The sequence below is a fragment of the Ammospiza nelsoni genome, chromosome 3 (genome assembly GCF_027579445.1).
Source record: "Ammospiza nelsoni isolate bAmmNel1 chromosome 3, bAmmNel1.pri, whole genome shotgun sequence".
NCBI lineage: Eukaryota > Metazoa > Chordata > Aves > Passeriformes > Passerellidae > Ammospiza > Ammospiza nelsoni.
In genome coordinates, this window is record NC_080635.1 from 107,698,732 (window position 1) to 107,712,937 (window position 14,206).

The window sequence follows — 14,206 nt, forward strand, 5'->3', positions numbered from 1 at the left end:
ACAAATTAAATTTTTATCATACAAGGTCATTAACCTTAGTGCTATTGGTTTTTTCTTCAAAGGAAAATACTAATGGCAACTTTTAGAAAATGACACAGATATTTATGCCACTATTTAGCTCTGCCCATTCCAAGTCATATTGGTATGCATTTTTACGCAATGACTGACCTGATTTTAATCGTTTTCATGACACATTATCTGTTTTATCCAAAAGCTGATTGTGATACAGCTACACAAGGGTAAGCACAAACAAATTTTTTAAATTCTTAATTCAAAAAGAGGGGGTTTGTATTTATTATAAAAATATCCTAGTGGACAAAGAATTGGGGAGTTGAGCCACTGATTTCAACAGGGCCAGCATGTTTAACCAGGAGGCTTTTAACAATTAAATCTAATGAAGGGGAACAGATTGTCCTTCTGTAACTTGGATTCCTGTAATTCTGAATGAATGCTGTAGTGTCTAAAAGGACCAAAACTACTCTTCACCAACATACTTTTGTCGTGTACATGCTGACAGATTCCTCTGTGGTGTGAATACCTATTGCTTTGCCATCAGCCATCAGTCCTTTCTTTTGACTGGAGCTGTTACTTAGTCATTACCTTCTACAGGATGTATCTTAATGCAAAAAGTCAGAGTCTTCTGAAAACTTTTAATAGCCTACATTGTACAGATAACTGTTAGAAAGAGTTGTCACCTACTTTCCATCTACTCTTAAAACACTTTCTAAATTACTTTTATTATTTGTGTGACTGCAGATTCTTTCTCAGGCTCATGTCATATCACGCCATTGAACTTGGTTTATTATATAAATAAGGCATACAGCCTACTGCAGACTACATATGTTTTTCCCTTTTCTATACACAGTATTCAGTACTTTTAATGATATCCTTGGAGAGCTAGTCAAAGAGATTGGGGGTAGAAATGTGCTAGTGACTGTAGGTTCAGCTGGAGCTCAGAAAGCATACAGGGTAGGATTTGTGGTACTTTGTTTGCTGGTCCTCCCTCAAAATCTCTCTGTTCAGACTAATGAGGTGAGCATCAAATTCTGCCACACATTTGACAGACATGTAAAAAGTCTCCCTCGGGCTGAAAAATAGAATCAAAAAGAGCCAAAAAAAGGGTAATATGACAAATATCTTTATAATCACTGAGTCACCCTGATCATATCTGTAAGGCAGAATGAAAATAGAATAAAGTATTATAAGAATAATTTATACTTCACACTTTATTCAACTTGTTTAAGCTTGTTCCATGTAGGTAGTGTTACTAAAATTCCACAGAGGTCCACTGCTTTTGTGTTCATACATTTCTTCGTCTTTCTCTACTGGATTATGGCCACAGAGGAAAAATTAAAAAACAAATACAAAATAGTTGTATCTTTTCAGTATGTATATACAGGGGAATCTACTAAATTATGAACACAGTGCTGTGTCAGAACATCTGACTACCATTTAAAATACCTAATGGAACCTATGGCAAAAATGTATACGGTTTGGCAACAGTCGTTATTTATGTCTCTGGAGAAGAAGCAATATATCTAAACCTAAACACAAATAAAAATCTAAAAGTCTACTTTTGAAGAATTTGAGGGAACACCTGTGTCTTAATACAGTTAAATATCCAGACTTAGTATTGAAAAATGTGAATTTAACACATTATGGACATTAGCCTATCAAAAATCATAATCAAGTATTGACGTGTTTACATATTATCAGATATTTGATTAGTTCTGATACATAATGGATTTGATGCACAAACCACTTTGGATACAATGAGTCAATAGCAGTAGAATAAGCAACCATGACTAACATCCTCCAAAAAGCTGTTTATATCTACCAAAGTAATTTTACAAAGGAGAAATACAAACATTTCAAAAGAATTCTTCCTCAGTCTGATTGTCTTCTGCTTTGAAAGTAAGCACATTATGATTGTGTAGCATCTGGAGTCCATTATATTTTAATTATATTTTATACAAGTGATTCTTCCTCTCAAAAAAGTAGTTGATAAATCACTATTTCTTATTTATTCTGCATTGATCATTGTAGATTTGGCTTTTTTCATTTTCAGACCCAACTAAATAACACCAGGAAAGAAAGATGATAAAAGTGGTGATGAGAAGTCTCAGAGACTCAATTTAACATTATGATTACATTATGTAGTATTCACTAAAAGAAAATCTGCAGAAACATAGACATAAACAGCAAAGTCATCTGGAAACTGCTAGAAAGAAGGTTCAAAAGGCTCAGAGCAAACATTCAGCCGTGATGGAGACAGAAAGTATAATATAGAATTTAGTAAGTCATTGCAAAAGACTGCCAAAGGAAGGCAGAGGCTCTCATTTCTCCAAGTTTTCATATGCTTTCTAGAAAACTTCTAATGAAAAATGTTATTCAGTCTAAGCTCTTGAATGGACTCCATTGGCCCTGTATTTATAAAATTGCAATTGTACAATCATTTAAAATAACCATAGATAAAAACTTTTTGGGTTATCCTCACTATGGATTAAAAGCGTAAAGATAGGAAAAAAAAATCACTATAAAATAAATAATCCTGAAAGGACCTACATTTACTAGCATAGCTTGAATATCACCACTCGGTGCAATAGAAGGAATAGTTGGCAGTCAAATAAAACTTAGGTTAACAACTCAACCTCTTGCAATCTATAATGATAGCATAGCTGGGTTTCCTGTACTCCTGTGGCCTACTTTTTGTTTAAAAGCAGGAGGCTTCATAGGAGCATCTCTCCTATGAGGAATGGCTGGGAGTATTGGGAGAAGAAAAAGCCCTTGGGAGACATCATCAATGTAAAAAGGTCTGAAGGTCTGAAGGGAGTGTGCAAAGAGAACAGAGCCAGGATCTTTTCAGTAGTATCGTCTGACAGGACAAGAGAAAAAAGGCAAAAATTGAATACTGGATCTTCTCTCTGAACATAAGGAGACATTTTTTTTTTTATTGTGAAGGTGACTGAACGCTAGAATAGGTTGCTCGGGAGGGTTGTGGAGTCTCTGTCCCTGGAGTTATTCAAAAGCCACCTGGACAAGATCCTGGAAAACAAACTCCAGGTGATCCTTCTTGAGCAAGGGGTTGGTCCAGATGGCCTCTAAAGGTCCCTTCCAAACACAGCCATTTTGTGATTATGTGATTCTGTGATGTATGGAGCAACTGTATCAGTTTGGACAGAGAAACAAAACATTTCTATCACTACACACATGAACCCTACCTTCATTGTTCCATTCTTGTCGTAAAGCTTTTTTTCTTCAACATAAGGAATGAACACATAGAGCGAAGAAATAAATTCCCTGCTCTCTCCATCTTTCCCATTCTTTTATGCATGAATAGCTTATACAGGAAACTTAACAATAAAAATTTAATTTAATTTTAGATAAGACAAATTTGAATTTAAGCTGCAATGTAAAAACAATAATCCACCATATATTTTTATTTCAATGAAAAAAATCTAGAGGTAAAGATAGAGTTAAAGGTTCTGATCATTCAAAATTATTAAACTACTCAGGTACTTTTTCTAATTATAGTTCTTTAGATACTCCAAATGGCAGGGAGAGTTGAAGCTTTCCCTGCTTCTCCTGCAATATGTTGCATGCAATTAGTACCTTTTGAGAAAATGTCACTTTGCATTCTCAGTTTCAGATGCTCAGATAGTCTGCATGCAGATGGCAGATTAAGACCTTCATAAAGTTAATCATATGAAAGCAGAGGAAAAAGTTCTCCTAGAGACTCAGTTGAATATGTAAATATAGAAGAACATAATTTGCTTAGCATGAAATGGAAACATTTTTGCTTTAAGGGTGATGCCTAAAAAAACCCTTAATATTTCAGTAAGTTTGTTTAAAATAAAGCACTTGAGGGTCATGACATTCACAGTGTTTCAACTTTAGCATCAATAGTTTTTTTAATTCTTGCAAAATGTCACATAATGCAGACATAATATCATGCTGATGAATCAATAGTCCTAATACTTATGGCTGTCACGAAATTCACATTTAGTTGCCAGTTCCTTTTTAACAATATGTACAGTTCATTATAAAATTGAATATATCCATTATTAAAGTTAATAGTGAAATGGGATTGTGAAAAGTACATAAAAATATAAAATATTCTTAGATTGTGTATATTTAAGATTGGTTTCATATGGAGCCCAAATTTGATAGTACGATATTTGTATTTATCAGAGTAGAAATTTATTTTTGTTACATGAAAAGTGGGGTATAAACAATTTTATTCATTTATGGATGTAATATGTAAATTTTAAGAATTTCCTACATTAAAGCCAAACTTAGTACTGTCTGATGAGCTTAATTCTTAAAACATCACAAGTCCAGGAGGAATTAAGTAGTAACCCAAAGCAATGATGTTCACTAAGCTGTATAAATTTAACTATATAACATTCATGAATATACAAAATGTGCATTCAAAATTTCTTACAGACTAGTTTTAACACCTAATCTAGTCTGAAAAATTATGTTAAAAAAACAGTCTGAGTTATTAGAATTATCCATATTTGTACTTCATTTTCTTCTGTATAGTTTATCCATTAAAACTGTTTAGATAGACCATGAACACTTAACTCTGGACAATCGAATATAGCGTAATATTTTCTCCTTTGAATAAATATCAAAGACAGGAAAAAATGTAAACCCAATGGTCTTTTATGCTGAGCCCTGTAATTTAATAGTAAACCAAATTAGCATAAACAACCACATAATCAGGCCTTCTATATTGATGTACATTCCTTTTAATATCCTCTCACATGACTACCATGCAGCTTTTCTGCTTTCACCACCACTACTACTGCATCAACATGTCACCTAAATAACTGCAATTAAGCATTCTCTGTAGCTGCTGATTACAGGATGCTGATGAACATTCCCAGTGGATTTAGCAGACTCTTTCATAACAACGACAATAATTATCTCATATTATAATGTCTGTGCTTCTGAAGACTTCTTAAATAATCTAAAATTTTAATTGTACAGACGGTTGATTAATTCAGCCTAAAGTTCAACAGGAGCTTAATCAAAAAGGCTCAAGTATCATATCACTGACATCTATTAAGCAATGGTAATATACATCCCAGGAAATAAATACTTAAACTACTTGGTCTTTCAACCAAAGTAAACTTTTACACGGGTCCACTGCCCTTTTGAAAAGAGCATTGGAACTTTTTATGTCACTTTCTATTCCAAAGAAAGAAACAGTTGTTTTCCTTCTTTTGAGTGAGGATTTCTTAATTTTGTTGAGTTCCTTGTACTTTGCATTGAGAATAATGACATTCAAAAAGCCGAAATGCAGAATCTATGTCTAAAATAAAACTGTATTTATCTTTATGATTTTGAAAACTAATGGATTTTTTTTTAACTGAAACCAGGTGAATTCAACTGTACAATACTCACCTGGACCAGTATACAGTTTGTGAGGATCTCTAAACTCCTTACAAACTGTATCCATTACATTTTATTTTCTTCCTTTTATTTCTGCATAGAAAAAGTATTGCATGCAATGAGTAGGAATCCCTTTGGTTTACCCCATGACAGATGGCTTTAAACATGTCTACATCAGCAGAAAGAAGTTTTTAAATTTTGTTTCCTAATTGTGATCCATGTTCAATGCAGTCAAATAATTTGTTAAATCACACACAAAGATGCAATCTATGACAGCTTTCTCTAAAATCAGTAAGGGCCATACATATTAAGATGAGGTTTGTATGTCAGAAAAGACTAGTGTAGAATCTGTGATACTAATTTCTGGCAATTTTTAGAAATTACTAATCATTTCTACCTTTCCTATCAAATGCTGCAGAACATAACACATCTCAACATAACTACTTTCTGAAAAATCTGCCTCTTCAGTCTCTCATATATTTTCTTACCAGGTATTTTTATCGTTTTGTATTACTATATTGCTGTAGATAATAGCCAAAATGGCTATAGAGCTTCTTTCCATTGCAATCAAATTGCTATTAAAACCCCCACCATATATATGTGTATAAACACCAGTCATTCAGTGTTGCTTCACTCTAATCCACCCCAAGGAATTAACAAGAACCTTAGTTAGCCCTCCTCTGTGGTGGGTTATAACAAAAGTGTGTTTATTTCCCAGGTGAACCAATAGCTCATGATCAGGTATTTGAAATCATAGGAAGAGAAATGAAGCAATTCCTATGCTTGGGTCATTCTTAGGATCTGACTATAAGGGTGTTTCCAAAGTGTTATTATCATACCTTCCCATCCAATTCAAAATGCACCAGCAAAAGGAGAATATAATTTCAACAGGGAAACAAAGCCTCTGTTTACAAACACAATCTTTAAATCCTATGCTGACAAGAGTTTTTGAGAGGGATGGATGGAAGGAGTTAGGAAAATTAATAGATTCTATCATAAAGCAAGAAATAGTAATGATTCTTTAAATCAAGTTATTTTCAGAGGTGTTCTCCTGTTTTCTTCATTACTTTTGCTCTTCAGTCTTGAGATGCTCTGGCCTTCTCCAACTGTTACTGTTGAAACCTTTTTTGAGAGATTCTGTTGACCTTTAAGTTCCAGGCAGCAGTTAAGTTTACCTATGGTAGCATAACCATATGAATATTCTGAGAAAAAAAAAAAAAAAAAACAGGTCATTTTTGCCCTTTAACTCCCTATAATACAAGAGAAAAGAGTAAGGATGGAAGGAAATCAATCGTAACTTATCCCTTGACGAATATCAGCAAACACTGTGTCACAAAACCAATGTGAAGAAATGGAGTATGGATTTTCTGCTGACATTTGTAAAGTGTTTGTGTCAAAGTATTTTTCTAATATAGCAAAGGTTACAGTTTAACAAATTAAAGCACATGTTTCTTTTGAACTGACATGCTGGTCATTTGGGTTAATTTAAATGGCTTGTGTTTTTCTAATAAACTCTCAACCTAACCTACTGTGATTATGGCCAGTCATTGCATTAATCTGCAATAAGTAATTGCTTTTTCATCAAAATGAGCTGAATGACAACAGTGTAATAGTCCATGACATTATCTAATAGAATTTGGAGGAAATACTATATGCCATTTAAAAATGTGCCCAGAAGTGAATTTGCATTGCAAAAACCTGGGCAATGATTTAGGTTTAATATCTCTAATTTCTGTGGTCTAAAGTGCTCTTTGATATTACAGGAATTCATGAATGAAATAACTATTTTCATTAGTTATAGCTTCTACTGCCGAACTTCCTATGAAAGACAAAGCCTGTCTTTGTTTTCCTAATCTCCATGACTGAATTTACTTTAAATTAATTTATATGTATAAATATATTTAGCACTTTTGAATTATAGTATGATAAACTATAAGGAAGATATCATAAATGCTAAGGTATAATTGGACTGTCATGTATTAGGTCATTAATCATCATCCTGGGAAATTAATTCCACTTTTACTAAGAATTGAACATTAAATATAATTTTGCAAGACTTTTCTGTGTGCTACTCACAGAGTTCTTTTGATTTACATATGCATGTCTCTTGAGAAAATCCTTCATAAATGTAATATCATTATACAAGTATGTTCTATAATGTTTTGTGTGGTTCATGAAAGTATTTTGATTCCCTAGAAGACAGTTCATTAGTATTGCTAATGCATTTCTTCATATGAAAAAACCCCAAACAGAAACCTTTTCCTGTATTGAATAACAAATATCTTTTCAGAAGTATGTTTTTCAAATCATGGATGTACGTTTTCCAAACCATCATTTTACTAATGGTTGAGATCATTTGGATGTCAAACCATAGAGTGGATTCTTCTTTTTTAAGTCTGAAGATTGCAGTGAGATAATAAAAGAAGGGAATTTTGTATTAAGGTGTGGTCTAACTGGTCCCTAACAAGAATGGTTTCTCTCAGGATGTGTTAACAATATGTGTTAACTGTAATGCTGACAACTTTAAGTGTCCATCTTTAAATTATTTACAGTGCTACACATGAACAAAATGGTTTTTAGTTTTCCATTGTGTTTGGTGTCTGGAGAAAAACAATGAAATATGCATTTCCCAACACTTCAGCGTTTAACTAAAACCTTCACAGATTTTGCCTAACTCCACATATATACATACAGCAAGTATGTGAATGGTGTAGGAAAGGCCTGCCAGGAAAATGAAGAGTTTGAAGAGCATAAATAAAATCTATGTAATTCTGAGGTTGGATTCTCCTATAAGGGGAGGTGGGATCATGTGTCCTCAGGATTCCTTCATAAGTGAAGAGCACAGCAGGACCCTGCTTTGTACTCTTAGGCCTTGCAGGAGCATAATTTTTAGTGACAAGGTTTTATCCACCATGAAAGCAAACCAGCAAAATGCTCCAGAAACTCTTAAACTTTAGATTGTTTTTGAACAGAAATTCAGAAATTTTGCAAAAATTACCTTTCTTACCTTTTTCCTGTCCACTAGGGTTATTTCCTTATTACCCTGTTTATTTCAGGCCTTTCAAACCTGCTATGTTTCTCCAGTCTTTGCAATGTTCCCTTCCACAAACTGTGAATTAATTTTAAAAGAAACAGCTGTGGTACTGCAGGGTGGTCCTGGATCAATGCACATGGTGGAAAACACACACTAACAAACTTGTACGTGATGGCAATGCTAACATGAAACATACTTCTAACTCATTTCATCAGCACAGTTCCCAGAAAGAAACTAATAAAGCATAAAGGACATTTGTTTTTGGGAACCTAAAAAAGAAGCAGACTCAAAACTACCTCTATTATAAGCCAGTCAAAGAATTAGCATGAGAATTTCAAGTTATTTAGTATCAGAAAAGGCAGAGAGCTGACAATGACAGTGTGCTACCAAAAAAAATATAGGAGTGGAAATGAATTTACATAAACCTCTGACTGATGCCTATGGCCTCTCTGATAAAACTGACCTTCTAGCTGTAGAAAAATATGGGAAATCACTTCACCAGCATCAGAATTCCTCCCACTCTGTTGCATCTAGCAGTTTCAGTTCTTCTCAGACAGACGAATGACTGAACAGTAAAATGTCCCTAGGTCACTGATCTTGAGGGAGGGAGTGGTGAGAGGTGTTTGCTGAGCTGATAGAAACAGGAAGAATTCCAAAAAGATCAGAAATACGCCTTCAGTCATAGGGGTTGATTCAGGACAGTAACTGAGGAAAGATACTATTTTACTGCATTTCTAGGACATACCAAGGTGTGTCCATACTTAAAAGGATGGATACTTCCGTTCATGGAACATATGTATAACTAAAATCAAGTAGTATTGCAGTGAAAATTAAAATATTGAACATTAATATTCATCTGGCAATAGAAGAAGGAACAATCTAAGACCACAAAGAGTTTGTGCACATTTTTCTGCAGCTGTTCAAATGCAAGGTGGAAACCTTGTCTTTATCTATTAAAACATTATACAAGAAATTTCCAAAAGCAAAGTTTACTCTAGAATGTAATCAAGAAAAGTTACTAATCCAAAATTTATCTTCAAAACAGGTATTCAAAGAACACTACTTCTGTAAAAGCATCATTTAAAAGATGCACTTATTTGGGTACCTACAGAAATAGACAGCTCTTGTTCAAAGTATTTATGCATGTATACAGATCAAACAGATCAAAAGAAAATGTCCTTACTGATACAGAGTTTCTAACTGGTTTCCTTGATTTACCAGTTTTGATGCTGAACAAAGCTTGCTGCCAATTGACTTGAACTCTTTCCATTTCATACATATAAATAAGATTTGAATTATTTATTTTGGATATAATTTACTTCTGATTGTAGAGAGGGCTATCACTTCTCATACTCTCGACTTTTGAAATATAAGAAGTCATATGGGACTGCTTTTATGAAGGGCTCCTAGTGAAAGTGTTCTTAAACAACTATGTTATTCTATTTAAAAAAAAATAATTTAACATTTGTTATGTATCTGGTTCACCTACATCAGATAAGACTGTCCTTTCTGCCCTGAAGAATTCCCTTTTCATGTCCTTACCTGATCTGTCACAACTTTCAACATAATCAGAATTTTAATGCACTTTAACCTAAATCACAGTCGCTTGCTTCTATAAAAAGCATAAGACTGTAAAATTGGATTAGCACCATAGAGTGCAATATGTAATTTTAAATCCATATAAAATAGGGTTGCAAAGCAGCATTTAGGAAGTTTTGACTCCAATAAGATTTGACAGTGAAAGAAAAAGGAAGAAAAACAAAACAGTGCTTGATTTCATAGTAATGCTCTCATTAATACTTAGGTTCTGGACTGTGATTATAAAGCATTTAAATTTTTTCTGTGATAGATATTTGATGCTTAACTAAGAAAGTAGGTTTTGTAATAAAATAAACAAAAATAGTTTGTAAAGGAGGAAGGAAATTCATAACATTAATAGATGGGCAGCACTTAAAAAATAGTATGGTAATAAAATAGAAGTATCAAAATTGTTTCAAGGAATCCTCTGTGGATTCACATGTAAAGAAACAATGAATTTGGGGAGAAAAGTAGATGCAAAATCTTTTTAATGTGCATCTCTAAAAATTATAGGTTATATATGGTAACCTATATTTTACTACACACCAGAGATGTGTATTTCACCTAGATGTCATCTGATTTGTTATATTTAAAAGTGATTTTCAATACAGACAAATAACTTTGGATGCCTCTCTGGAATACCTTAATGGCTCATACTTTTAAAATGAAATCTGTGTGTGGTTTCTCAGATTAGCTACAGTGATTGCTTCCAAAAACTTTGTCCAACCCAAACACAGGTTGGCAGTCTTTGATAAAGAAAATGTAGCCCTCCTTTTCACCATTGTAATCCCAGTCCATATCTTTGGACTCTATTTCAGCTTTTCAAATCAATGTTCATTACTAGAATGCTAAACATCCTGCTACATATTTAAAAGAACTTATAGTGTATGGAGGGAAAAAAGCGGGGTCTATGTACTTATGGATGAATCTTTCATAAAAACATAATAGTCTTTTTGCTTTGAAACATACCAGAATTTAATCACAGAAAAATGTTCCCTTACAGAACAGTCTAAGACAAGATTGAACAGATTTGCTCATTCTTATCTTAATATCCATTTCCTAGAATAAAAAGAAGGTCATTACTTCTGCCAATATTTAGGACTGTTTGTGTATCTAAAAGTTGATCACAGAATTTCAAAGATACAGAATCCAACCTACTATTACACTTAACACTTAACTATTGCACTTAAACTATTTTTCATATGCAGAGAAATCTTAAATGAAAAGACAAATAAATATGTCATTAATCACCCTTGGTTTCTTCTAAAGCATGTGATGAGCAATTACACCTTTAGACACCAGTTGTTCTTAGCTACATATTTTAGTGAGAGTTGAAGCAGTCACTCCAGAGATCTACTTTCCCTTGATAAAGGTGATGAGTCCATACTTAGGTATCAGTTTAGACCCTTAAGCAGCCTGGGAAGAAAAGACTTCTTGGAAAACCACATATGTTCCTCTTGAGACAAGCTCTTAAAAGCAGTAACAATAATGGCAGGGCACGTAATATAGGTAACAAGTATCAGTAAACCTTCTCCCGTTTATTGCCTGCTTGAATTACAGTTTTCACCAAAGAAGCTCTTCAGAGGTTCCATCTTTGTCAAACAGTCAAATTCCAACAATTGTGTTATCTCTGAAATAAATTGGACATCTTCACTTGTTCTTTAAGTATCTGGAGATATTTGCCCAAAGAATAACCTGTACTCTTATCTTTTTTTTCCATTTACTGTTTCATATTCTTTAGACTCATATTGACATGAAAAAAGGTTAAGAACACCAGTGAAGTGTTATTCTGTCAGATGCAATTTGCTTATTTGTTCATAATTCACCAATCAACTATGAAGAGGTTTCAAATACAAGCCTTTTGAGGAAGATATATGTGTAATTGACCTCATTTTTTGGGGTTAACAGCAGCAGCACTTACTTGCAATCTTCACTAAATGTCATATGGGTGTAATTCAATAGTAAATAATAAGTCACTGTATGTTATGGTCCATCCCACCCATCAAATATTCAGTGATGGTTTGAACAGTCTCACCAGGAGTGTGTGAAGGGCTGTAGCCTTACCATTTAACATAGTCTCCTTCTTAGTCTTAGTAGTATCTCACAGCTGCAAAAACTGGTTTTTCTTTTTATAACCAAATAGTAACAGAATTCTGTGATACTTATGTTCTATTGCACAGAAAAGCCTCTTTGTTGCTTTGAATACTGGTGAAGTTTGCAAACAAATTCAGTAACTCCAAATCTACTGTGCTTCAAACAAGTGCTGCCTGTGGCCACTAATTTGTTTATGTGCAATTTTGCACTGTGCTTTCAGAGAAAACAACTATCTTCAGGCTCTAATCCAGATATAATCATTATTTTTATTTTTATTTTTATTTTTTATTTAGTGTGGAGAGCTACAGCATAAAGGTTGCCAATAACAATGACTATATTTGAACATTTAGAAGTAAATTACTAAATATAATGAGATGTGGACTTAATTTGCATTTACTATTAAAAAAAAAAATAAAGAAACTGGACATCAGCCAGTGCTGTTAAGCCAGACTTGTTAACACTCAGAAATGCTGTCACAGCTCATGTGTACATGGGACATTAGTCATGCATTTTGTTAATCTAACATAATATGGAACATAATTTATCAGAACATCAAAATAATAGCTTTTACTCCATTTTCCCATCTATGTGAGGATATGCACAATAGACTCTGAAGTTATACATGCACTCTATTAGAGCTAATTGAAACTAGATGATACAATTAACGTGGTTCTTAGTAAAAAACATTAACACAATGTAAAATTCTAATCACAATAAAAGTGGGTAACATTGGAAGGAAATGTGGTGTATAACTGCAAAACATATTTTTAATTTATTGAAAAATCAAATTTAAAAAAAATAAAGATATAAAAAGGAAAATCAAAAATAATAAAGGGAAAATCAAAAAATGTCAAAAGTGTCAACTAGACCAGCTATGTCCTCCATTTTTGATGACTGTATCTTATTTTCATGGGGATGTGGCATTTCAGTCACTTCCAGAAATTATGAGTGGTCTAATTCCTGAAATTTAGATGCAACACGATAAAATGGAACAGGTGGTTGTGGTGTGAATGAGTGGCAATGATAATCCCTTCATACTATACACTATGCTGTTATAAAAATTGAACTTTAAACATTCAGTACAGGAAAGTATCCCAATAACGTAATGAGACTCTTAGCTTCTCTGCAGAACATGACTAAATTTTAATGCAAGCAATGATCAAAATTTATATGATTGCAATTTCTGGCCTTTCCCAGAAAATTGCAATAAATCACTTGTTGGCGTTTTGTTTTTCAGCTGATCTACTTTTTTAATATCTATTTCCTGAAGTTTCTTTTTTACAAATGCAAAGAAGAGCAAGAGAAAAACAGCATTCAAGGTATTTGGCAAATGACAGTATGCTATAGAAATGTTTGTGGATAAACATCTTCAAAAATGTAGTTCACCATAAAGACTGAGACTCTGTGGAGTCATACAGATGAAATCAACATCACAAGCACATTATAGAGTATAAATATAGGATGATAAATAAAAACAGATTTGAAACTGATTAGACAGAAATAAAAAAAGTATTTTAAAAATATCACAAAGTATTTTTGTGATGGCTTCTGGAGTGTAGCCTTGGAGACTGACTTACAGGACAAGAAACCAACAGACAGCAGAATCTGTACAGAGAAATTTAAAGAAAAAAGAAAAAAGCTCTCTTTTTATTTCTTTACCAAAATTCTAGAAGTCTTCAAGAAATCTGAATGCTTACCTGGATCTTGTAACAAGCATGACAAAAGTAAAATTTACCCATTTTAAGACTGCTGTGTAAAAGTTTTTCTCTCCTATAGGAAAGTTAGGGAGAGAGTTGAGTTGAATATCTGGATTGAATGATTGATAATGTTGTGGGAGGGGATGGAGGAGAGGTGGGAGTCATGTCTTAAAGACCTAATTTGCTGATCCTTCTGGTCTGTACAGGGAAAGGAAGGGGAATTAGCAGCTGCTGCTCAGTGAATGCCCTAATTTTTCCTTGTTCCTCTCAACAGAATGATCTGATAAGCTTTTCAAAGGAAATGTAGGTATTAAAGCTCTGGCGGCCCCAGGCAGCTGCCTGCTCATTCTGCATCTAGGTTTTTAAAAAATTTTTGAGGAGGCAGGATGGAAGCCATGGGGTA